Raw genomic sequence first — 26,161 nt, forward strand, 5'->3', positions numbered from 1 at the left:
ATCTTGAACTCTGGACTGCTGTCATCAGGAGCCAGGACAGAGCCAGCCCCAGGTGAGAGGCATGATATGTAGCCCAAGAGCCCTGGGGAGACCAAAGCCAGCGGGTCTTCAGTTTATCCATGGAATACTAAAGCCAGAGGGCCCAGAGGAAGCTTCTGTTCCAGTGCTTTTCAACTGTGCGGTGAGTTACGCTATTACTGTCAGTTCACCTCCCATGTTCCCACTCAACTCTGAGTTTATAGAATCCATCTTCTACATTTTCTTGTTGAAGATTAACAGCTAACCTTAAAAAGCAGACCTGGAGAACAGTGCGTATCTGGGTGTTGTATTCTTCCCCTCCCCACCTTCTTTCCCTCAACGTAGGTCGGGCTACCAGTGGTCACAGAACCTTAGAAAATCAGTTCTGAAAACTCATAATTTTAGTCTCTGCTCTTCCATGACCTTTGGATGTAAGCTGGGGGAATGTCCTGTTACTTCCAACCGTTTATTTAAAACAAAAACCTGTTCTACCTTCTTCTTTGACTTGGAGAAAAAACCTTCAAAATGCTGTACAATGATGTTAATGTTATTAGATGTTTATGGTTAGAATTCTTTCCTGGATTGGTTTCCTACCGTTGTCCTAATGAAGTACCACAGACTTGGGGGTTTAAACAACAAAAATGTATTGTGTCACAGTTCTGGAGGTCAGGAGTCTATGCTGCAGGTACCAGCAGGGTTGGTTCTTTCTGAGGGCTACGAGAGAGAAGCTGTTCCATTTTTCTTTCCTAACTTTGGCTGGCTTGCCGGGGATCTTTGGTATTCTTTTAGCTCGTAGGTCTTTGTCTTCATCTTTAGATGATGTTCTCTATGTGCACGTGTGTGTTCATATTTCCTCCTTTGTTAAGGATATGAGTTACATCGGAGTAGGGGCCCACCCTATTCCAGTATGACCTCGTCTTAATTTGACTAATTGTATCTGCAACAATCCTATTTCCAAATAAGGTCACATTATGAGGTACTGGGGGTTAGGCCTCTAACATACGGATTTTAGGGGGTACCATTGAAGCCGTAACATTGCCATCACGGTCATCATCGTTACAAGAAGTGGGTGTGCAGAGCTGCTTTAACCCCTGGAGTCTAGTTTTGATGAGACCCCTCTGGTTCTGACGGGAGAGAATCACAGGCTCTCCACTGTGACATGGACCAGCCCATGATATTTTCTTTGTCATCACTAATATATTTTGAAAGATAAAGCTACTTCATGGAAATGCTGGTGGTGAGCCACCCAAGCAGGAGACGTGGAGATCTGGATTGTTAACACCTTATCAAGTATTTATTGTCCCTTCCAGCGCCAAACTTCTATGGTAAGGTGACCAGCACCTACATGGTATAGAATGCTGTGATGCACAGTGTGGAAGGGTTCACGTGAAGCTTATGGGCTTTGTGTCATCACACCCAAACTGAAAATCTCGTTAGAACTACTGGTTTATTTTTTTAAAAAAGATTTTTACTTATTTATTTTGACAGAGACAGCCAGCGAGAGAGGGAACACAAGCAGGGGGAGTGGGAGAGGAAGAAGCAGGCTCCCAGCGGAGGAGCCTGATGTGGGGCTAGAGCCCAGAACGCTGGGACCACGCCCTGAGCCGAAGGCAGACACTTAACGACTGTGCCACCCAGGTGCCCCAGAACTATTGGGGTTTTATGCCAAGATGCATTGGAAAGCTTTAAGAGTTCATCTCTCTCCCCCCACCCTTGCTTTCTAGAGCATTGTAGTTACCCTCTACTTAGAAGTCCCTGTAGCCCCAAGATGGCAGAGACAGCAACTTTAGAAAGGACAAGTGAAATCAACCCGCCCAATAGATTCAGAGCCTGACAGCCTGACAGCAAATTGTAGCCTGTATTCTGCCTGTGAGTCACTGGAGGTGGGAACATCAACTCTGTGTGTCTGTGTGTGTGTGTGTGTGTGTGTGTGTGTGTGTGCTCTTTTATAATACAATTTATGGAGGTTGTGTGATTGCCACAATGAGCACATTGGAATAGGTGATTTAAATAATTTTCCATATGAGAACGATGCCTATGAGTGTTAATCATGTTGACATTTGCATATTTGTTTGCTTTTATTAGAAGTTCTTTACAAATTCAGCAAAGAGAATGGACAAAGACGTAGGATTGGAGACACAGATTCCACACATTACCAAATAATGATTACCAACACATATTTTAAAAAATAAAAGTAGAAAAAGTACTAAATAGGTCACACACTTCTTTAAGTCCTTTGCAACATGGGTCAGGGTAAAAACACAGCAATAAAAGCATGAACAAATTAATGCAAGGAAAAAACTTAAACACCTGTAAAACACATTCAGATTCATCGTTATATCCATCTCTGCCTTTCTTCTATTCCACATCCATCATATCCTTCCCTGTTGAATCCTTGGTCGAAAGTTGGCAAGAGCAGTCTGGAAACCCAAGACATTGCTAAACCCAGAGTTGCATAACTCTGTACAATCTTTCTGATGTCCCACTGAGAAAACAATTTCCAATTGCTCATTCTGTGGGATTTTCCTAGACCATTCAAATTCTGTTGGGAAGGGATTTTTGTCCTTCTATTATCTAACAGCAGCCTCCAGGATGACCTGTACTTTGTTGGTACCTAGGGTGTGTTTCTGTGCATTTCTGCTGCATTACACCAGCACCAGCCCCTGGGGCCCTGGCTCACAAGCAAGGCAAGCACTGTTTCCAATGGCTCAATCCCACGTTTCCTCTTTGTGACAATATTCAAAACATGTACACAGACCATTTGAATTCGTCTAAACAGTTACGGGCAGGCTTTCCAAAGAGTCTGTTTTCAGCCACCCTGTTGGAAATTCTTGCCCCCTAGCAGGGTGTTACCTGCCTCAGATCTCCTCCTTGATGGTGCGAGCTACTCAGAGCTTCTGTGCTCGGTTCCCAGGACGTTTGTTTGTTCATCCTTGCTTGTTGCTTTGTGGCTGTGCTCAAGGTTTTCTATCCTGTTGTGGCTCAGTTTCCCTCTTGTCATATTGCCTATTTCCACTCCTCCAAGATGAGAGAATGTTTTCCCTCCCCTTTCTATCTCTACCCTCTTCTCTAACTTTTCCTTTCTTGTGTCCCGGGTTCAGATCCAGAAATAGTCATTGTGTTTGTTGAAGTTCGGGTATGGAAAACAGAATCCACTCTGGCTAATTTAAGAAATAAGGGTCTTAATATGAGATTAACTTACAGAATCACTCTGCGGTCTGAAGAGTCTTTTAGGAAGAAGACTGTTTTAGGAAGAGTCCCCAAGGCCATGATACTGTGTCCGCCCACTGAGGGAGCTGGTGATTCCTCACAGTAGGCAATACTACCATAATCTGGATGCTGACATGCCCTGGAAGTGGCCGTCATCAGCAAACCGCTATAATTCAGAGAGCTATTACTCTTTCACCCCTAGGACAACAATTGAACCTGGTATAATGTACATCAGCAGAATGGGAGCCCTGTTCTCTGACTCTAGACACAAATGAAGCTGTTGACTGGACTCTGAGACCTCTCTGCTAAATGTGGACGCAAAACCCTTGAATGCCTCCATGGCTGTGCTTGCCAACAAAATAGCAAACGTGGACAGTGTGGCCTCCAATTCTGCATTCAGATATTATGCAAATGCATCTAATTGGCCAAGTCTATATCACACCCATAATCCTAGCCCCTGGGAAAGGTGGTTTTCAGTTTTCCCATCTCTGTAGACCAGGATAGCAAACTGGACAGGGAATGGAGCAGGGATGTGTAGAACGGATGTGACATCTGATCTGCCATATCCGTTGCAGTCTTCTGCAACTTCTTGTTCAGTTTTATCCTTTATGGTCAGCAGGTCGCCCCCAGTTCTGCTGATGCTCCTCAAAATAGAGGTGGTGTCTTGTCCTCTACTCCGTTTTTGTTTCTTTTCTTGGTTTTGTGCCTTAACTCACCAAATCTGTATTATTGTACAACCTCATTGCCTCAACCCCATATCTCTCCACGAAATCCAACTCATATTTAATACACCCTTCCATCATTTATTCATTCATTGCATTCATTAATCACTTACTGAGAGTCTACTATGTGCTCAGAACTGTTCAAAGTCAGATTAGCACGGTGTCTGCCTTCAAGGTGCTTCTAGTTTTATGTTGATGGTAATGATGGTGATGGGTCCAGATAAGATAAAGTACCTCATGAAGTTTATGTTCTGGTAGAGTAAAATAGGTGATTAACAAGCAAATATATTATTGCTCTACTATCACACTAATCCTGTGGTCAGGTACCTCGATCCTCTCCTTGGGGATTGAATTAATTCTCAAGGCTGGCATTCAGAATTCTGTATTTCATGGTCTCATCTTATAGCAACTCATTACTGTCAAAACACAACTCAAGCCCCTTACTCTTTTGCCTGGTGTACTGCATTTATCTTTTGATAGATCTATCTACATGTATCCTTTGTCCTTAAGTTCATTTTCCCATATAATTGGCAGTGTGATCTTTTAAAAAATATTGTTCATATCATATCATTTTTCTGCCTATAGCACTCTAATAGCTATCCACTTAAAAAAATAGGACAAAACTCAAATCCTTACTATGCCTTTAAATGCTGCAGGACCCTGCTCGACGGCCACTCCGATCTCCTCTCATAGCCCCACCCTCCTCCCACAACCTCTTTTGAACACACTAAGCTCATTCCCTCCTTACGTCTGCTATTCTTTCTTCCTGAGATGCTTTCTCCTGAGACCTTCACCTGACTCGTTCCTTTGCATCACTTAGGTTATAGATGCCTAAGAAGTGCCTAGATTTCAATACCATACCAGTCCCTGCATATCTTAGAGCCCTTTCTCAATTTTCTTTGCAGCACTAATAACTGCCTGAAATTATTTGTCAGCTTGTTTATTGTTTATTTTTCTACACTGGAATAAACTCCATGAGGACATTGTTTTCTTTTTTATTAGATTTCCAATGTCTAGAGCCATATCTAGTATCCCATAAACATTTGTTGGATTAATGAATCAATGAAGACTTTATCAATCATTTCCTTTTATTTATTCTGGTCGTTTTTGTTTTATTATGTAAGTTTCAGGAGTACCTTATAACTTGACATCTGGGTACACTATAATGTGATGACTTCCAAAAGTCTAGTTGCCATCTATCACGGTACAATTGACCCCCATTAGCCCTTTTACTCACCTCCCAACCTGCATCTCCTCTGGTAACTGTAAATCTATTCTCTGTACCCATGAGTTTGTTTGGGGTTTGTTTGTTAATTTGTTTTTGGTTTTTAGGTTCCACATTTAAGGGAAATTATATGGTATTTGTCTTTATCCTTCTGAACCTATTTCCCATAGCATAATATCCTCAAGGTCCATCCCTGTTGTTGCAAATGGCAAGATTTCATTCTTTTTTGTGGCTAAGATTCTACTCTGTGTGTGTGTGTGTGTGTGTGTGTGTGTGTGTGTGTGTGTTTGTGTGTGTGTGTTTGTGTGTATGTATGTATGTGTCTTTATCCATTCATCCATTGATGGACATTTAGGTTGTCAGATCTATAAGTACAGAAAAACAAAACGATGATTGCCAGAGAGAAGAGGAGTGGGGAAATAGGAAAAATGGGTGAGAGGGAGTGGGAGATACGGGCTTCCAGATATGGAGTGAATAAGTCACAGGAATAAAAGGCACAGCTTAGGGAATGTAGTCAATGATATTGTAACAGGGTTTTAGGGTGACAGATGGTAGCTACGCTTGTGTTGAGCATAGCATAACATATAGAGAAGTTAAGTCACTATGTTGTATACCTGCAACTAATGTAACATTGTGTGTCAACTATACTGGAAAAAACAAAAAACAAAAAACGGGTGTTGGAGAGGATGTGGAGGAAAGGGAACTCTAACACTGTTGGTAGGATTATAAATTGGTGCAGCCACTGTGGAAAACAGTATGGAGAGTCCTCAAAAAATTAAGAATAGAACTACCTTATGATCCAGCGATTCCACCATCAGGTATTTATCCACAGATACAGAAATACAAATTTGCAAAGATACATGCACCCCTATGTTCATTGCAACATTATTTACAATAGCCAAGATACAGAAACAATATATCAACACATTTCTTATCTCAAGTCCTGCCTTCTCTCTGAAGACTCTTCTGATCATGCTTACCTGTTCTCCTTCTCTCCAAGCTTCTGAACTTTCCCATTATTGACTAATCGCGTCTCTCATTTTGGATTTGCTTCAGATACTCACTGGTATTATTCCCTAACTGTATTAAGTACTCATGTTTTGTCTCCCCATTGCTAGTGGTTCCTCTTTGGGCACCATCACCAAGAAGTACACTTTCGTATCCCACTGAGTAAGGCCATATTCTCTGCAACCCATGTATCCATTCAAGTGTCTGAAGAGATGGATACTATTCTGAGCATTTGGTTAAGAGTATGCTCTTGCTCCTTCTGAGTTATTCTGCCTCTTCATATGTGAATATTGAGGATGAAGTTGCCTGATTGTGGACCAGGTATGTTAAGTAAGAAGTAAGGGCCTGGCAAGGCAATCTCATTAGTTTGGCTTTTTGTTTTAGGAAGTTACTGAAGAATCAATGGCTCCATGAACCTCTCTTGGCTGCTGTGACATACTGTAGGTTCCACTGAACTCTCCTGCCTTAATCTTTTGTCCTCAGCCCTTGATAGTATTCTCTAGAGTCTGCAGATAGACATTTTGCCCTGTGACTTGGCTTTTTGCTATTCACAACATTGATTACATTTCCTAAAATTTTAACCCTATTTCAGCATTCGTGAGATAGAGTGAATTGACACCAATTGTAGACTGGCTTAGGTCCTATCCCAGAGGAGGCAAATTGGCAGCTAGTAGACAGTACCATCATGCAGATACATTTTGCTTGGCATACACTATATTTTATAAATTTGATCCAACATTTCAAAATTAGATTTCACTTGAAAATGTAGATATCCAGTTTGTGTTGGAAAACTAGAAGTTCTAGCAAATATGGGTTCACATTCCCACATGCCAAAACATAGCTAGAGGTAAGGAGCAATAGCACCCTGTACGATTGTCACATGCACACTAAATCTGAGAGGTCAGTTCAGTCTCGTAACATACATTTAGCACTTATAATTTGGTCCCTCTAGGCTTTTGTGTTGAAGACCGCTGTACACCAATAATCATAGAGCTACACGGTGAGAAGCCACTGGGGAGTTTTACATAGGAGAGTAATACAATCTGAGTTGCATTTTAAAAATACCACTCTGGATGTTTTGTGAATAATAGGGTCTGCTGTGGCAAGAATGAAAACTAGAAACCAATATTTAATACTTATTAACATGAATTAAGATAGTCCAGAATGATTGCCTGAAAGCCCCAGTCTCATACTTGACCTGTAGTGATTGCCTGTTCTATGCTGGGCCCTGGATGATATCAAAGGCTGCAAATTGGACTTCCTGCTTTCCTAAATACTTTCTCTACTTGTGCTTATGAGAAAGCTGTAAATGTGATCACCTCTGCTCCTTGTCCTCCTCCCCTCCAACTATTGACTTCTCTTCACTGCAGTTCCATTATCTAACTTAGATTTGCATTGGGGCGTGGTGCTACTTCTCTGCATTAGAGTTTACTGCTCTCCAAGCTTCTGCTGGTCTGAGTCATAACTGCCCTTTACCTTTGCTCAGCTGAGGTGAGACTCGCCCTTTTCAACCTGAGACAGTCTAGTCATGGACAATCTGCTGGCAAGGATGCTCGGACGTACACGTGTGTTTCTACTCTCCGCCGCAGCCCTGCTGGGTTCATTTGGTCTGGAGCACACTCCCCAGTAGCTGCACTCTCTGGATGATCCACTCCCTGGACACCACGGTCAGGCCAGGAAGCCCACTGAGTCCTGCCACATTTATTAGAAGACCTCTTTCTCATTTTATTTCAGTCTACCATGTGGTAGACTACTCCCTCAGTTCCCAGTTGCTGCCAGGGTATTCCCTGCACTTCCCAATCTCACATGTCCTCTCCAGCACTCACTCAGGTGCTATCTCTCAGTAAGTATTCTTTCAGAATTTCACTGCTTCCATTTTATATAGGCAGTGTCACAAAATCATTCACCAGCAGTGAAAAGAGGATTATTCTCTGATACTGCTATTTACCTCAGGGCTAGAAACTCAGACAACCCATGTGTTTAACAATGAACCAAATTGCGATCTAAGAAATGCTATTTAATGATGATTAAAGCAATAGTAATTAAAGTGAAAAGAGGGCTCTACCCATGCATATGGAACATGAATGCTCTCAATTAATCAACTCGTTATTATTAAATATTTATTGAACACCCACAGTGCAGGAGGCATGAAATTCTGAGAGAACACACCAAAGACATGGTCTTTACCCTTTGGGAACTTGCGATCTAAGGCAATTTAGACTTCAGCTTGTGACAATGCGCTCTGGCTGTGACTCTCTGTAGATAAAACAAAGCCTGTAATTCAAAGCATCTCTGGGCTCCAATTTACTCGACTGCTCACTACACTAGTCCTATTTCAAGTCTTCTGCTTTACTCTCTGCTAGCTAAACTGTGAATGTTCCTCCTATCCTTTAAGACTCAGCAAAGAGCTCACCTCCTCTGTGAAGCCTACCCTGACCCTTCCAGCAGAGTTGATGTCTCCTTTCATGCTTCAACAGCACTCTGTGTGTCTATTAAACTCTTTATAACATTACCTTGTGATTCGTCTTACGCATGTCTTACCATCACCCTGCCACTAGACTCCGAGTTCTTGAGAACTTAGAACATATTTTTTCATCTTTGTATTTGTAACGTCATTACTTTTTCAGACTGGATTTGCAGACTACATTTCATTGTTCAGAGTCTGATAATCATCTGCTCGTTCATTCAGTAACTTGAAAACCTATTCTTGGAGGGCCTGGGTGACTCAGTCGGTTAAGTGTCTGCCTTTGGCTCAGGTCATGATCGCAGACTGGGATTGAGCCCCACATTAGGCTCCCTGCTCAGCAGGGTGTCTGCTTCTCGCTCTGCCCCTCCCCCTGCTCATGCTTGCTCTCCCTTTCTCTCTCTCTCTCTGAAATAAATAAATAAAAATCTTAAAAAAAAAAAAAAGAAGAAGAAGAAGAAGAAGGAAGAGGAAGAAGAAGGAGGAGGGGGAGGGGGAGGAGGAGGAGGAGGAGGAGGCGGCCTGTTCTGTGCTAGGCATTGTTTGGGTTATATACCCGTGGGCACGGCATACCCTTTACCTACTAACACTTAAGATTTAGCAAAGAGGGAAAATGATAAGCAAGTATTGCAGGAGTATATAATGGCTTTTTTGCTAGAACAAAGGAACTTCCTGGCTTAGGTGTCCTGGGAAACCACCGTGCCAAAGTAATGTGAGTATGAGAATGAGAGGAAGAAAGCAAGAGGAGGGGATAGAAGGCTGGGGTCCAGGAACTGGACATTGTACTCTGAAGGGCTGGAAAGAAGAAAAGTCTTGCTACTGCTTACCTCCCACAATGTGAGATTCATTCCATCTTTACAGCCTTGCTGAGGCTGTAAAAATGGTTGCCCTCATAGAGAATGTCCTTCCATGTGCTCTCAGTTTATTCCACTCTTCCCCATTTTTCAGAACTGTATTTTAGTCTTTCCTTTCTTCTACGGAACTTTATCCCAGACCATGTCAATATTGCATTTTTGGGACACCTTGCAGCATGCATTATTTAATCCACTCATTTAACACATTCAAATTATTCTTTCATTCTTACATATAGTCATACATATGTATGTGTGTATGTATAGAAACAAATTAAGGTTAGTGTGTGTATGGGTGGGTGGGTGTATTTACCTTATTTATTTATTTATTTATTTTTGGTTAAGAATGTGAAAAATATAGAAGTCTAAACCAAACATATTTGGTTTCTTTCTCATACCTATCCAGCCTATTCTGGATGGTATTTTGCTCTCACAAGTGGCAGAGTCAAAAGAGACTTGGAGTCTAGATCCTGAAGGCCAATAGGATTGGAAAAATGAGAAAATGAGGCTGTTCTTGTGAATCATAGAGGTTGGGGAAGGAGGACAGTAACTAAAATTGATAGTCTGTCTTTTGAGAGTAGGCCCTTCATAATTTTCTCTCTCTCCTTCTCCTCCTTTTCCTTCATTTCTGGATAAGGCAGCAGCTTCGGTGTGCCATTTGCCATCCCTGCTATGATGCAGAGTGAATGGACTTCGGGATCACTATAGTACCTCTTTGACAGACTTGGTGTAGAGTTACCTAGTGGAGATGAACTCTTTTCACTGCCCCCTGGTACCCGTTTATGATGATCATAGGGACCATCTTAGCATGAGTTGTGCTGTGTCAAAAATATTTGAGTCCTTCACTGATGTAGCAATTCAATTGATACTCCAAACATTTGGGATTGTACCAAGGAGACTTGGCAAATTTCAACACCAGTGAGTAGCTCCCTCTCATCTCTGATGGGGACTTCATAGCAAGGACACTTGTACCTCTCCATATGGCTCAGGGTCAGTAGAGCAAGATTGGAGGCCGGGATTATAGATCAGGCTTTAGTCTGACACTCTTTCCATCATACCTTCCAATGGGTCCTTAAGGAAATACATCTCATGCACTTTCACACATATTTCACCACCTGTACCGACACCCTAAGTGATGCTGTGTGGCAGCCTCGCCCTTAGAATGACACGGAGTGTCACCACCATGGGGGCTATCCTTTCCATCACCTGAGGCCACCCTAGACAGACTCAGAAAAGATGGGTTATAGGCTGCTCTGCCCCAGCAGCTGCAGATGTGGTAGCTCTCAGTGCTTCTTTTAAATTTTCTCTTCTATTTTGATTTTCATATTTTATTTGTGCTTTTTCTCCTCTTCACTATACCTTGACTGTGTTATAAATTCAGAAATTATGTCTAATAGTTTCTAATATTCCATTTGGCATTGAGCATTGAACTCAGCACACTTTAAATGCCCAGTAAATTGGTTTTGGCAGAATAAATTAGTAAGTACAAATTATAACAGGAGACAGATTAAATCCAAATATAGACTCTTTTTAAAGGCCATTTTTTAAAAAAGGGAATCACCTTTGAGATAATACATTTCATGAAGTGTCTGTGTCTTACCAATATGCAGTCATGTGGGTTGCATCATGCATATTGCAACCCCAACGTGAGGCCATTTATGAGACAATATCTGATCCAGTTTCTAGGAGAATGCATATGATACACTTTGTTCAGACAAATGCCTGAAGTCCTCTGGCTCAGATTACAGCACTGTTTTGTTTTTTGTTTTTTTTTTTCTTTAAAAAGGCAGCTCTTATTTGGGTTTGTCTTCATAGTAGGGGGGCTTGAGAAGTTTTAGGCATTCCAAGGGACGTTCTAAGGATTTTTATTTTGTGTGTCTCTAATTACAACATACCTGACAATAGAGGCAACACATACACTTTTAAGTTGAGAAAGACAAGGCTCAGAAAGATTCAATGACTTGCTTAAAGTTACGCAGCAACACATGGCAGGACCATGAACGCTCTGCAGGTTTTATCAACCCTACGTATGGTGCAGACTATTTAAATGGACCTTGCTTTCTGGAAGACTCTAGGAATGAACTATCCTCTTGGCTGGGTCAGGCCCGAAGTTTCGTGCATTGTTCCTTCTTGCTCTGGAAGGTGGTTGTTACTCCAGCCCCTTCCAAGCTATCCCTGTAATAATTTCCATCTTGAATCCCAGAAAAATTGAGAACATGGGGTGGGACTCTGTCCCTCCTGCAAACCTCCTGGCTTGTTGCTATTTACTTAATGATTAATCCTTCAGCACTGCCTTGTTAAATAGAAGGGTAATATTTTCCTTCTGTCTGGACTGGACAGGCTCCCAGTTCCAGTCAGGTACCTTCAGGCCATGGAGCTAAAGATATATAATATGCCTTTTGTGTTGGATTTTGGAAACTGAGCCTGGGTGGAGGGGAGTGAAGGATGCCTCTAGCAGATTTCTTTCTATTTCTCAGCTCTAGGGTCAAGTGGAGGACTTAGTGTAAATTTTAAGCTTTTGAGACAGAGAGAACCGAGAGAAAATTAGAGTATCAACAACCTCGCGTGTGTGTCTGTTTTTCTTAAATACCTTAAATCACTGAAAAAAAATCAAGCCTCCCTAATTATTACTTTTGAGGCTGTTGAATTTGCAAATAACTATTTTAATGTGGTAGTTATAAATGAACTGTCAATGTTTACAGTGTGGTTGAAATTGCTGTAAATAATTCCAATTGGCCACCTAAATATTCCTTTCTAACTTACGGTTAGTTGATTGCCAATAGGAAGGTGAAGGAAGAATAAGAAAAAAAAAATTGATGCCACAAGCAATTTGGGAAACATATTTGAGCTTGGAGCCTGGTGACCTGAGAGAAAGGAAACTTAAGCCAGGCCCAGGTGAGGGAAAAAAAAATTTCTAATAAGGAGCATTAGCTTTTTTACTGGATATTATTGTTTTCCACCTCCCACGAGAGTAGAAAAGTTAAATTGACTTTGGAGTGTTTATATGCATGCATTGACTTGAGGGTGGGAGTTTGTGTGTCTGGATAACATGGGTTTGTGGGATTTCCACAAGAATGTGTGATGAATTTGCTTAGATATTTTGTCCCTAGGGCCTCCCTAATCCAGGTGGTCACCCTCCATTTGACAGACTTTGATGCTATTAAGAATCAAACTTCCTAATCATTTTCCTTTTCTTTTTGTATCTTGATCATGGACTCCGCTGGTATTGTTCCTGGAGGATCTCCATAAGGTCAAAATGCAAATGAACCCACAAATTTACCACCAAACAAGAAATAGATGGAGCTGTGTTTTGTAAAACAATTCTATCTGCTGGGCGCCTGGGTGGCTCAGTCATTATGCCTCTGCCTTGGGCTCAGGGCGTGATCCTGGGGTCCTGGGATCGAGCCCCACGTCAGGCTCCTCCGCTATGAGCCTGCTTCTTCCTCTCCCACTCTTCCCCCTGCTTGTGTTCCCTCTCTCGCTGGCTGTCTTTCTCTCTGTCAAATAAATAAATAAAAATCTTTAAAAAACAAAACAAAACAATTCTACCTGCAATCAGGCCAGGCTTATCACCTCTACCAGGGCATGTATACCTCTGGGATGAAGAGGCCTGATAAGGACTGTGGTTCGAGGACAAATATCCTTTTAGATGAGTCTCAACCATCATCTTTTCAATGACTCCCTGACCACTGTACCATGTGAATCTCTTTGCTTGAACTCCTATAACCTTCATAAGCCATAGCTGTGTTTGTTTTTTTTCATGTTGTATATATGTAAACATTATTTCTTTAACAAGCATACTGAGAGAAAACACTTTATCTAAAAACCTTGTATGTATGTCTGATGGTTGCTAGCACAAAATCATGCACTTGGCCTAGAAATTACTTGTGGTTTTATAATTTGGTTGAGTTCTATGTCATGAAAGGAACAGTGTTCAGAATTCAATATATAGTTAGAACTTACTCTGTTCCAAATATTTGCAGAAGTTTGTGCAACGTGTGGGGATACAGAAAGAAGTAGATGATATGATCCCATTCTTGGAGAGATCTGTAAAGGGGAATATAGTCTGTGTGTTTTACCCATCCTTAGAGAACTAGCTGTAGACTTAGGCAAGGAATGAACACATTTTTGAAATAAAGTTATCTATTATTACTGTTGGGTCAATATTTCTCTTGGTAACCCTTGGGTTTATAGAATATCGTGAAATCAAGTCTGTTCATTTTAGTAGAGGTGAGAATAATAAAAGCATCTTGAAGAAGATAAAGCACTCCATTCTGTTTGGTTTTGATATATTTAAATATTTGCTGTCTAATTGAGTGAGTATGTCATGCCAGGTATTGGGTTAGATGCTGAAAATACAACGATAATTAGGTTACAGTCTCTGACTGCATAGTTACCAAGGTATTCTAGTAGGTAGTGAATTTTCCTGGTTAGTTAAGCTTTGTAGAAGTAGAATCTGAATTTGGTTCATGGAGGCTGTCATAAAACATGGTAGATACCATGGGAAGACTTTGTTAAGTGTCCCTAGACCTCAGTTATCTTATTTATAGAATGGGGCTTATGACACCTATCACTCTCAACCAGTTGGGTTATTGTTAGAAGGAAATGGAATGGATACATGCCAAGGCTCTGTAAGAGGTTATCAGTTTTCTCACTTAAAAGGCATTGTTTTTAATGGTCTCTGATTACCACTAAGTGGTACCACCATTTCAGTAGCTACTCTCTACAGGGGAATGGGTGGTGGCTCTTGGCCTCTGAGACACTGACATTTGGAACAGAATGGATCCCAGGACGTACATTTGGCTTGAATCTAACTTGTGGGCTTGGAGCGGATGAGAGGGAGCAGTACTCCCCCTCTCAAGGCCCATGGCCTGTCTGCTTCTCAGAAGTTCCTTGGCAGAGTTCCCTGGTAGGAAGGGTAAAATCAGAGACAGCCCCAGAGCAGACAAACTGTACATCTGTGTGTAATGTGATGTAATTCTCTAATTTACATACCTATCTTGGATGATGCGTAAATGTTTCCAAACCACACTGGGGGAAGGCTCATAGGTTTTCAACAAAAATTTTAGGAGGCCTCCTCTAGAAAGTAGAGCTAGGTAAATGTGTGCCCAGAATTCACTCCTTACCCTCTCCCTCTGTTAACTACCCTCTATGTACTACACATCTGACAAAAAGGGCAGGTGTCAAAGCATGGCGGCTCATTTTCTGGGCCTGGTGAGTTGGCCTGACTATTGCTTCATGAGCAGGGGAGGAACTAAATACTGAAAGGTGGGTGGTCCGGGAGTGAGATCACCAGCTACGTTTTTCTTACTTGGACTGAGACCAAAGTTGTTACTAAGAATCCCAGTGAAGATTGCCAAAGTCCTTCTATCATCTGTTCATCCCCTAAACAGTCCCCCAGTCTCTGTTGGTAGAGAACAACATACGGATTGCTCAATACGACTTGCTCATCACATCTTTCTCTTTACCCTGGAGTTACGAATATATTCTCTGAGCTGATTTTCTCTCTCTCTCTCTCTCTCTCTCTGAGTCTTAGATAAAAGGTGCCATTTCCATGTGAATGGCCAACCTTATAAATCTAGGCTGCTCTAACATCTCCCTTCTTCATGGATCGAGCTTTGCCATTTTTTTTGTCTTTCCTCTTTTTCATTTTTTATCTTACCTTCTTATTTATGTCTCTTAAAACATGCTTTTGTCTTTCATAATGTTATTCCTTAGAACTAATGTTTACTGATGTCTGTTTTACTGGCTCTCCTGGAAGTGCTTTATATATACAAACTCATTTAATCCTCCCTGTTGAGGTATGTACTATTACCTTCATTTTAGAAGTGAGGAAACTGAGGGACAAAGAAGAGGGAATTCATGGGGATTAACAGTACTGGGATTTTAATCTGGGCAGTCTGGCTGCAATTCTCATAATCACTCCACATGTACAGCTTTCTTCCACTCCTATTTCTCCTTCTGAGTATTGCTTTCTCTTCATTTTCTCAAGAAACTGTATTTCCAGCCCCAACTTTCATACCACCCTCATGAATCAGTTTATCATCTTGTCTCCACTATTGCTATTTTACTGAAATCTCTTTCTTAGAATCATCTATGAAATTTAAGTCATCCATTCTCATGGTCAGTCCTAATCCTTCTTGATATATTTATAATACAAACCTAGTTCTTCTTCCTCATTATTTTTCCTTCTAACTCATTACTGTAGGCATCTCCTCTAGGATGACCTAGAGAAATTAATCCCAGAAGAATAAACTCAGAATTAGCAAGTCAAGGGGACTAATAGTCCAACACAAGTACTAAGTAATAACTTTATGAACAACAGTTTGGTTGGATTTGGTGATGCGTCATGAGGAGGAAAACGGAGTCAAGTGTGACTCTCAGGCTTTGGACCTGGGTCACAATGAAAAGTGTCATAAAGTTAGGAAAAATAGTTAATTAAGAAAAAAATTTAGAATATAAGCTTAACATTTTAATTTATAAGCTTTAAGTATTGACAGTGTACTCAGATGAAGGTGTCCATCAAGCAGCAGAAAAAACGAAGTGAAAATTTATAACAAAGTGAAGTGGAGATAGAGATTATAGTGTCATTTTTATGGGGATGTTTGCTGAAGCCATGGATATAGGTGAGATTGTAAGAGGAGATAGAGCCAAAAAAATTCACAATGGCTCATTCCATGAAAAATAAAATACAGAATGGTCAACCAAAATCTTTAAAGGCCTTCGGAATCTGGCAACAGAACTTCCAATCCAACGGAAGTTGAATTCAGTTCAATAATTGAGTGTTTCTTTTGTCAACAAGAGAGAATGAGAAATAGAGACATCTATTATTCAAGGTCCTTGGTTGCAAACAACAGAGACAACACTTGGGTAAATTAAGCAGAAGAGGAATTTTATTGGAAGGATATCGGATAATTTCAAGAATAACTGGGAAGGCTCAAGAACAAACTTCAGTAAATGGGCAGAGGCTGAAGTAGGTAGGTCTGCCAGAACTACATCCAAGGAGATGCCCCAGAAGGAATCTGACCTCCAATACCAGGACCGGTCATTAGAATTTGCCGCTGACACTGTTGCCAGGAGATACATGCTGTCACCGCTGTTGGAAGGCTTTGCAATTTGCTCCCTGTGTCTTTGCTTTATTTGTTCCTAATTAAAGTCCCAGGGAAAATATCCAATTGATTGAGTTTCAATGAAGTGCCTGTAGTCTAGCTGCCAGGAGCTAGGGAAGATATATCTGTTCTTCTCCAAGGGAGTGAGTTCAAATACTGGGTAAGCTCAAAGGGGCAAACATCTACTGTAGTTATCTTCTTACAATTTACAGATTTGGCAAATGAGATAGGCATATATTAAAATGTACTGAATTAAGTATATTCCATACAGTATAGGCAAAGCAAATATTATTTTTTTTGATAAAACATCTAGTTTCTTTTATGTTTTGAGCATTGGATCACAAAGCTATACTCTCTTCAGTATTTATAAGGCCATTTCCCCCTCATTTCTACTTGTTAGAAACCAATCTCTCCCAGGATGCCTGGGGGGCTCAGTTGGTTAAGCTTCTGCCTTCAGCTCAGGTCATGATCCCAGGGTCCTAGGATCGAGTCCTGCATGGGGCTTCTTGCTCAGCAGGGAACCTGCTTCTCCCTCTGCCTGCTGCTCCCCCTGCTTGTGCTCGCTCGCTCTCTCTTTCACCCTGAGAAATACATAAATAAAAATCTAAAAAAAAAAAAAAAAAAAAGAAAAGAAATCAATCTCCCCCTTTAAATCATGACACATATATCATGTCCTCTATGAAACTTTCCCCAACTATTCCAGCTACCAATAATATCCTCCCTTGTAAGTTTTTTGTGCTAATTTCATGACCCTCCCCCCAAAGAGAACAAGAACTGTACCTCATGCGCTTTAGATCCCGGGGCTACCAAAGTATATGCATAGCACAAGTGTGGGCTAGACAGTAGCTAGGTGGTAGAGGGATGCAGGATTGTCAAATAAATTGTCAAAAACCAATCAGTTACGCAATTCTTAATGCTTCCCTTCACCACAAGATTATAAAAGAGTTGATCATTTGACGGTAAATTTTTTGAGAGAGCTATTGGTGTGCCTTCCCTCACTTTGAGCCAAGTAAAAAGGAATTTAAGGAGATTCCTTGGAAAAGAGCTCTGACCACATCTGCTTCCCCATCTGCAGTCTTCTTGCCTGAAATGGGGTAGGAGAAGTATTTATTTTAAAGCCAGTTTGGAGTTTTATGGGATTGGACATTTTAATTACTAAATCGAGAATTGTGTTGCTAGAAGGGACTAGTAAACAATTTGTATGACATAAGTGTGATAAGTAAAGTTCCTGCCCTGGGCCAGATTTAAAGAGACCAGGTGGCAGTTGGGGGAAAGGAGGTGGGGGTGGGTGGTAGTGAAGAAAACAAGTTAAGTTGACTTTTGATTATACTCAGTCAATCCTGTTTTCTTAAGGTAATGGTTATCTTTTTCAACAATAAATTTTTTTAAGATTTTATTTATTTATTTGACAGAGAGAGACAGCCAGAGAGAGAGGGAACACAAGCAGGGGGAGTGGGAGAGGAAGAAGCAGGCTCCCAGCGGAGGAACCCAACGCGGGGCTCCATCCCAGGACTCCGGGATCACGCCCTGAGCCAAAGGCAGACGCTTAACGACTTAGCCACCCTGGCGCCCCTGTCAACAATAATTTAACAATGTTCATGGTAGCAGAACTCTGTAGAATTTGGGCAGAAAATGGCCTTTCTGAGATTATATACATCATGATTCTTCTCCGTCACCAGCTGTATTCCTTGTAGCTCTCGCTGCCACTGTCCTACTGGTCATGGGTAATACCACAGCTGAGCCTTTTGTTTAAGAGCATATTGCATCATACTTTCAACATGTTGAATGGAGAAAATGAACTTGCCTATTATCCCTACTTCCACTGAGCTATGATTCTAGCTCTACAGGTCCTCTCCACCAAGGGTGACTTCCAGAATTCTGACACCACTTTTTCGTTGCCTTTCTTGATGCTGATTTCTAGTTTTCATTTTGCTACCAGGAAACTCTTCTAAATACCTTCATAAGCTAATAAATACTCAATTCTGCAAAAGTAAGAGAAACCTATCTCAATTATTCTCTGCATAGGCTACTTCCCATAGTATTTCATCTAGTCAATCACCTAAGCAATGTTTGATCAAGGACCTAGGGAATGCTTAAAATGGAAGAATTGTTAGAGGCTATCAGGTCACCTGTTCTTTTTTTTTTTTTTTAAGATTTTATTTATTTATTTGTCAGAGAGAGAAAGGGAGAGAGAGCACAAGTAGGAGAAGCAGCAGGCAGAGGGAGAAGCAGACTCCCTGCTGAGCAAGGAGCTCCATGCAGGACTCAATCCCAGGACCCTGGGATCATGACCTGAGCTGAAGGCAGAAGCTTAGCCAACTGAGCCACCCACGTGTCCCAGGCCACCTATTCCTGACCATAATGTTGAGACCCATGGAGGAAATGTAAGGTATATCACAATTCAATGGTCACTAAAAAGAGTTAAATGCTTAAGTATATAGATGATTTCCTTTTTTAATACAATAGAGCTTTTCAAGTTTATCTTTCTAAAAATAAGTTTAATTTTCTTTCAATTCATTGTGTGCTTTCTTGACTGGGGAAAAAAAAAGGGATGCATGGCAACCCACCTTTCTGGAATACATACATGTTAAACCTCATCTTATCTATGCTTTAGGCATAATGATGACTGCTAAGGATACACTATTGAACGCCATAGTGCCATTTCTATGGTGAAGACTTCCCAGACCACCATAGGCCACATTGCACCTGCCTCCTCTTCATTTCTATCTCTCCCTGCTTAGGTGATACATTCAACTTACTGTACCCTGCTGGCTGATAACTTTTACCTTGTTAACCTTGGCTCTTTAATATCAGTGAGCATGTTTCATGTTTCTGTATCACCTCCATTGAGATGAATAATCTCTTAGTGGTAAGATCTATAATTTATTATATTTATAACCCTATAATTATATAATCCATTCTTGAATAAAATTAAGGATTGACTAAATCTTTGGAAATTTATGGTAAATATGTTTGCCCCCTCTTCAATTATCTTAATAATCCAGCCAGCATTAATGCCTGGAACTAATTATAGAAGCAAATTTCTAAAGAGTGACAAGGGCAGAAAGTAGTCTTGTGCTCTTTGATATGCATGACCTGGCCCAATGGAGAAGCCAGGGATCTCATTCTGTTTTACAAAATTCATCCTTCAAGAGAAGGTTCTGCTTGAACTTATATGCAAACTTATATAGAAAGACTTGTCTTTGTATTTTCTGGTACTTTCCTTTAGATATATCTCTCCCTGTGGCTTCTTGTATCATAACAATAACACTCAAGTCCTATGTTTAAATATGCTGTCCACACAGATGGAATGCCAATGCCAATGCTTGCTTGGTGACCTGGAACCAACTAACTGGATACTTTAATAATATAACACTGGTACTTCCAGAGCTAAGTTTTAAAAGAAAGTGGAAAAGTCCCAATAAAACCTGCTATGAGTGACATTCACATCCTTACATTGACAGAGAGACCTAAATTCCATATATTGATTCTACCAGTTAGATATATAATCCAAGACATTATCAATTCTCTATGCAACAGACTTCACATTTGTCAAATGGTTATAACAGCATTTACCTTATTAGGTTATTATAAGAACTAAATAAGATAATCACGTGTAAAACACTTATATACCAAAATGACAAGTGCCCAGGAAGTACTCAATGTCTATTGATTATAAATAATGATAAAGACACATTATAGTAAAATGAAACTATTTTGCTCATTTTAATAGCACTACCAACTTAGCTTTGACTCCTCTTATACAGTCCATTTACGAATGTTAATGTATTTTCACATTATACCAATTCTATTTGATCTCCTTCTTCAGGAATCATTTTAGACAGAATTCATGTTTAAAATGGTAATCCATGGGGCGCCTGGGTGGCACAGCTGTTAAGCGTCTGCCTTCGGCTCAGGGCGTGATCCCGGCGTTATGGGATCGAGCCCCACATCAGGCTCCTCTGCTATGAGCCTGCTTCTTCCTCTCCCACTCCCCCTGCTTGTGTTCCCTCTCTTGCTGGCTGTCTATCTCTGTCAAATAAATAAATAAATAAAAATCTTAAAAAAAAAAATAAAATGGTAATCCAGAGTTCTGGTTTTGGTGAAGTTGGAATAGCTTATATTGGACTCATCCTTTAAGCAGATGATAATTAGAAACTTTGGGGAATGTATTTTTTTTTTTTTTTTTTGGAATCAGGATAATATTTGACTCAGACAAGAATCATTAATAAATGCTAAAATAATGTGTGAAAATTTGATGAGTAAAAGGATATTTACATAGTCTGAAAATATCTCTCCACAAGACACTTTTTAATTATAAAGGGAAATCTATTTACATAATAGTGGAGCAATCTGGCAAGAAGCCATGTCAACTAAGTAATCAAAATTAACATCACAGGTAATGAAACAAATCAACATCTTTGGCCTGCTGATATGCGCTGAAAACACAGCATCACTTCTGAAGTTTTACCGCCCCAAATTCATCATCTAAATCTAGTCATGAAGAAACATTTGAAAAACCCAAATTAAGGGACCGTCTATGAAATAACTGGTCTTACTAATCAAAAATAACAAGAACTTGAAAGACACAAAAGACTGAGGAATTATTCTAGAAATTTTCACTGTTGAATACAGAAGCCACCAGTTACATGTAGGTAACTAAATTTAAATTTAAAATTTAAATTAAAAAAATCCAATTTCTCAGTCACACTACCTGCGTTTGAAGTGTTCAACAGCTGTATGTGGCTACAGGTTTCTCAACCGGGTAGTGTGAACATAGGACAATTCTATTGCCACAGTAAGTTCCATTTGCTCTGTTCTAGATTAAAAGAGGCCAAGAAGTAACACAACACTCGATCCGGAATTTGATTTTACTACAAAGGATGTAATTGGGAAAATTAGCAAAACTTCTATCATTAATTTTATGATTTTGATAATTATACTTTGGTTATTTATTCTTAGGGCACACATGCTGAATCAAGCATTTAGAGGTAAAGGATCATCATGTCAGCAAATTATTCTCCAAAGGTGTAGAAAAATATGTGTATTTACATATATGAAATATTTATCTTTCATTTTATGTATTTATATAAATATATATAAATTTACATACATTTATATTTATATAAATAATTTTCTTTAGAAAAGAACAAAATGGGACTATTTAAATCAACTGACTTCTCATCTTTCTGCAAAGCTCTTGTAATTAAGGAAGTGTGATATTTGTGTAAAAACAGGCATATAGGTCAAAGAAACAGAATAGAGAATCTAAATCTAGACCCACATATATGCTCTCAATTGAGTTTTGGCAAAGAAGCCCAAGCAACTCAGTAAGGAATCTAGACAATCTCTGTGACAAATGGTGTCAGAACAACTGGATAAACTTCTAGGAAAAAAGATGAACAATGATTCTTACCTCACACCACACACAAAAATTAATTCAGGATGGGTTGTAGATCTACACATAAAAGCTCTGTTTTCTAAAATAAAACAGGGTATTATCTTCATGACCTTGGGGTAGACAATTATTTTTTTTTTTAAGAAATGACACCAAAAGCAATAAGCATAAAAATTGATACATTAAACTTCATCAAAATTAAAAACTTCTGCTCACTATGAATTTAACTTCATTTCAGAGAGAATGCAGAGGGAGAGGTGATTCCTCTGAGACTCTGAGTGTAGAAACAGAAAGAGACGGGTTTGACTCCAGTTGCTCGGTTTTCTATCATTATTGGAAGTGGGAATTGAGATTTAGGTTAATTTCGATGATAAAAGAATAAAGTTATAGTTTTACACATGACTTTTGAATTACTTAGATTTCAAACACATAATGTGAGCTTGCAGAATCTGAGAAATACATGTATTGAAGGAAATATTATCCAAGGGGTACTGCTTTGGGGCTCAGGATGTGTAGTCCATTTTAGGAGGAAAACCTATCCCCCTATAGCCCAGTATTTTAGATATATACAGTCAGAGTACCTAAATCCTTGCTCCTTTCTTAATTGATATAAAATGAGTCCCAATTCTAGTTTTCACCTGACAATGGATTTATGTTAAAATGGCTCTGGAAGCCCATTTTGATGGCTAACATTTCCATGTGAAAAGCCTCAGGCATCTGACAGAACATAGCCAATCAGTTCCTTTAGCTTAATTTTTGTTAAGTTTTTTTTTTTTTTAAGTGTTCATGTTTTTGCAGCAGTGTAATAATCTAAATTTGAGCCTTTTCTGTAGAGCTCAACTGAAGACTATGGTTTAAGAGTTATTTTTAAAATTTTCTCTTTGTAATGTCCCTATGACCTTAGACAATTTAAACTTTTAAAACTGTTCTTTACTCATTCTTAAAGCGGTGTTGTTATTCCCTGAGCTGACACATTCACAGGGTTGACGTTCTCCCACCCATGTTGCCTGACTCTAGTTCTGTGACCTGATTCTTTAGATATGAGTTGTTCATATCTCCTTCTACTAGTTGATAAGGATTTACTAATTCTTAACTTGTATTACCATAATAATAACCATTATTCTGTTCAGAATTGGATAGTACTTGTCTCATAGTCATTGTCCTCCATGGTTTCATCATTTTCATGAGAATTCTTTTCCACCCCCCCCTCTCGGGAATTATATTTTGGGAATATAAGGCTTCCTCTGAAATTCTCCTTTTGGTTATACCCTTTGGGTTATTTTCAGTTCAAGATTGTTTTGTATGGATGTAATGATGCCCTTAAAAGCTAAATATCACAGTGGTTGTAGGACAATTAATTGAGCCAATTATGTGAATTGTTTATGTTTATTTTATATGTTATGTGATGTAGGTCCAGTTCCTGTCTCCTCAAGTCCTGGAATGTATTAGCAGTGAGTCAGGTTTCAGATGAGTTTAGTGATTTTGCTATTGCTGGTGGCAAAACAAAATCCATGCTCCATTTCTGATAGAATGTACGGCTTTTTTTTTTTTAATTTTAAGATTTATTTATTTATTTATTTATTTGAGAGAGTGAGAAAGAGCATGAGAGTGGGATGAGGGGCAGAGGGAGAAGCAGACTCCCTGTTGAGCAGGGAGCCCAATGTGGGACTGATCCCAGGACTCTGGGATTGTGACCTGAGCTGAAGACAGTCACTTAACCGACTGAGCCACCCAGGTGCCCTATACGGCTTTTTTATATCCCCTGTGCCCTGTTCTCCTCTCCCCTTCCACACATCAATGTGATTTCCATAGCCTGGTGTTTATGAGACAATGATAGCCTTGGTAAGGCCAGAACTTAGATTTGCAATGCACTTTCTCATTAATTCTCCTATTCGATATTTATAATCCTTTATGGATTATCAATATAGTATTCTTCCTATTCTTCCTATTTTCCTATTTTCAGATGAGGAAACCAAGACTTCAAAGATTAAAATATTTATCAATGGTAACAAATACGTGAGGAAAATATATGCACTAGTGTCTGTATCTTTGATGCCTGGTCTGCAACCTCTTTTCAGATGAGGAAACCAAGACTTCAAAGATTAAAATATTTATCAATGGTAGGAAAATATATGCACTAGTGTCTGTATCTTTGATGCCTGGTCTGCAACCTATTTTTCCATAATCAACAGAGTCAATCAAATGGTGAAATAGCAAATATAAGTGAATTTTAAGAAGATACCTAAAACAGTAACACCTTAATTTAAATGCAAAGGCAAACAACAACAATTACAACAATAAAGTTAAACTGTTAAAGCTGGTTCAGTAAATTGCCTGATTATATTTGATAACTTCTCTCATAAATAAATCTTAGTTTTACCCTTCTACTTAAGTGCCCTTCTCACTTAGTCTCACAAATAACATATTCTGTTCATATAAATATAGCTAAAAACACTTCTTGTGATTTTCTCCCTCCTTTCTCATGTTTTTTTTTTTTTTTTTATGATTATGGCAACATTGACAGCTGTGTTCATTGCGATCTATGGCTGGCTATACCTTTAAGTACCTAGCTTGGAAATCATTTTGTCCCTTTAGATTTGAAAAATTACACCCCCGTCTCCCAATTCAAGATACTCTGAGACAGAGCCATGCTGTCTGCAAGAATATTAGTTCTGAGAATAGGATTGCTGTTTGCACCACACACTCTGCTCTCTTGCCAGCAATAATCAAAGCGAGCTTGTATTTCTTTAATGACAAAACCTCCCGGTGTGTTAATTTGGTTCTCGGTGACACTACATCTTGTCAGAGGAGTGAGAGAAATGGGAAAACATACATTAATATCACTGTCAGCCAAGTGGTACATTTTTCTGTGTAATCCATATCTGGAAGGTGAGGGTCTTTGCCTCTCCACCTCTTGGAGGCTTTCTGGGTTCTGAGAAAGTTGTGGACTCACACTTTCCATTGTATCCGGGGGGAGAATTTTTCCCACGTGACTGCTCACTCTGGCCCCAAATGTATTGTTTCTCTGCAGCGGGAAATCGGTCCGCCATGGAACATCCTCTCGCCACTGCCCCTGAATCTGTATTACCCATAGCCCAGAGGGAAGAGGTGAAGGTTCCTCATCAGAGAGACCTGACACTGACCAGCTCTCCAGCAGTGGGACACTCATTCCAAACTCAGGACCCTCACTCAAAAAATAATGACATTGACTCTTAGTTCCGTAGAGTCAAAATACCCCTGCCCTGCTCTACTGAGCCCGGGAGCTGGTCTGTGCAACAAAATAACAACTTAGCTCAGAGGGGGCCCTAAAAGGCACTTCTAGGTATTTCAAAATGTGGTTAAGATGGGACCTGAGGCTGGGAGTGTGATTCCAGAATAGCTCCTGAAATGTCTGTTGGCTCATACCAGATACTTCAAAACTGCAGACTCTTTCAGCCCAACCTGTAAACCTTGCAAGTTCCAATGATGATAATTCTTCCAACACAGCCACACGTGCTGCCAACTGGTTTTAAGGTTCTATACCATTCCCTAGGGTTTTGTAGGCATCTTCTTTTGCCTTTTATTCTTAGGCAATTCCTACATCGTCCAAGCTTGTATTTTAGTATTGAGCTTCTTTAGCAGATGGCAGTGCTTAAACTGATGGTGGTTCGTTCGAGAAATCATTTATTCCTTTGAGCAACTGCGTCCCAAATAGCTTGCTAAAGAGGAACTAGCACTTTCCTTTCCTCTTTCCTTTCTCATCAAGAATGCTCTGGGTTCACAGCAACCACTGGAGCCTGTCAGCATGCCCATCACGACTGCAAACCAGCCCAGCTGAGGGGTGCGCTTGCGGGAAGTTCTCAGGGCCTGGGTGTTTGGTTTGCCTCTTCCTGTTTGCCTTGTAGCTTTAAATAATGCGGTTGCTTCACAACCACTTGTTTTTTGAGTAGGGAACAGGGCATATTTTTCTAGCAGATAAAATGACTTCCCACCATTCACTCTTTGTTATTTCCCCTTTCTGAAGGGCGGTCTGATGAATGCAGGGCAATGTGTAATACACGCTTTCCTGTTTTCTGCTCCTTCTCCATTGGGCTTGTCAGTCAGTCATGGGCTTGGTTCTGAGGAGGATGTGGCATTCATGAGCAGGTCGAAGAGAATTTGTGTGTGTTATCCTTCT

The 26,161-nt window shown here is 40.0% G+C and overlaps 1 long non-coding RNA gene across 1 annotated transcript in view; it reads left to right on the top strand.

Annotated features, from left to right (window-relative positions):
* The window catches only part of LOC125282718 (uncharacterized), a 93,259-nt gene that overhangs the window by 53,617 nt on the left and 13,481 nt on the right, over window positions 1-26,161 (top strand). The window contains exon 3 of the long non-coding RNA XR_007189889.2: window positions 1-26,161. This exon is cut by the window's right edge and continues 13,481 nt beyond it. This is a non-coding gene — a long non-coding RNA (uncharacterized LOC125282718).

The sequence above is a fragment of the Ursus arctos genome, unplaced genomic scaffold, assembly GCF_023065955.2.
Source record: "Ursus arctos isolate Adak ecotype North America unplaced genomic scaffold, UrsArc2.0 scaffold_17, whole genome shotgun sequence".
Classification (NCBI taxonomy): domain Eukaryota; kingdom Metazoa; phylum Chordata; class Mammalia; order Carnivora; family Ursidae; genus Ursus; species Ursus arctos.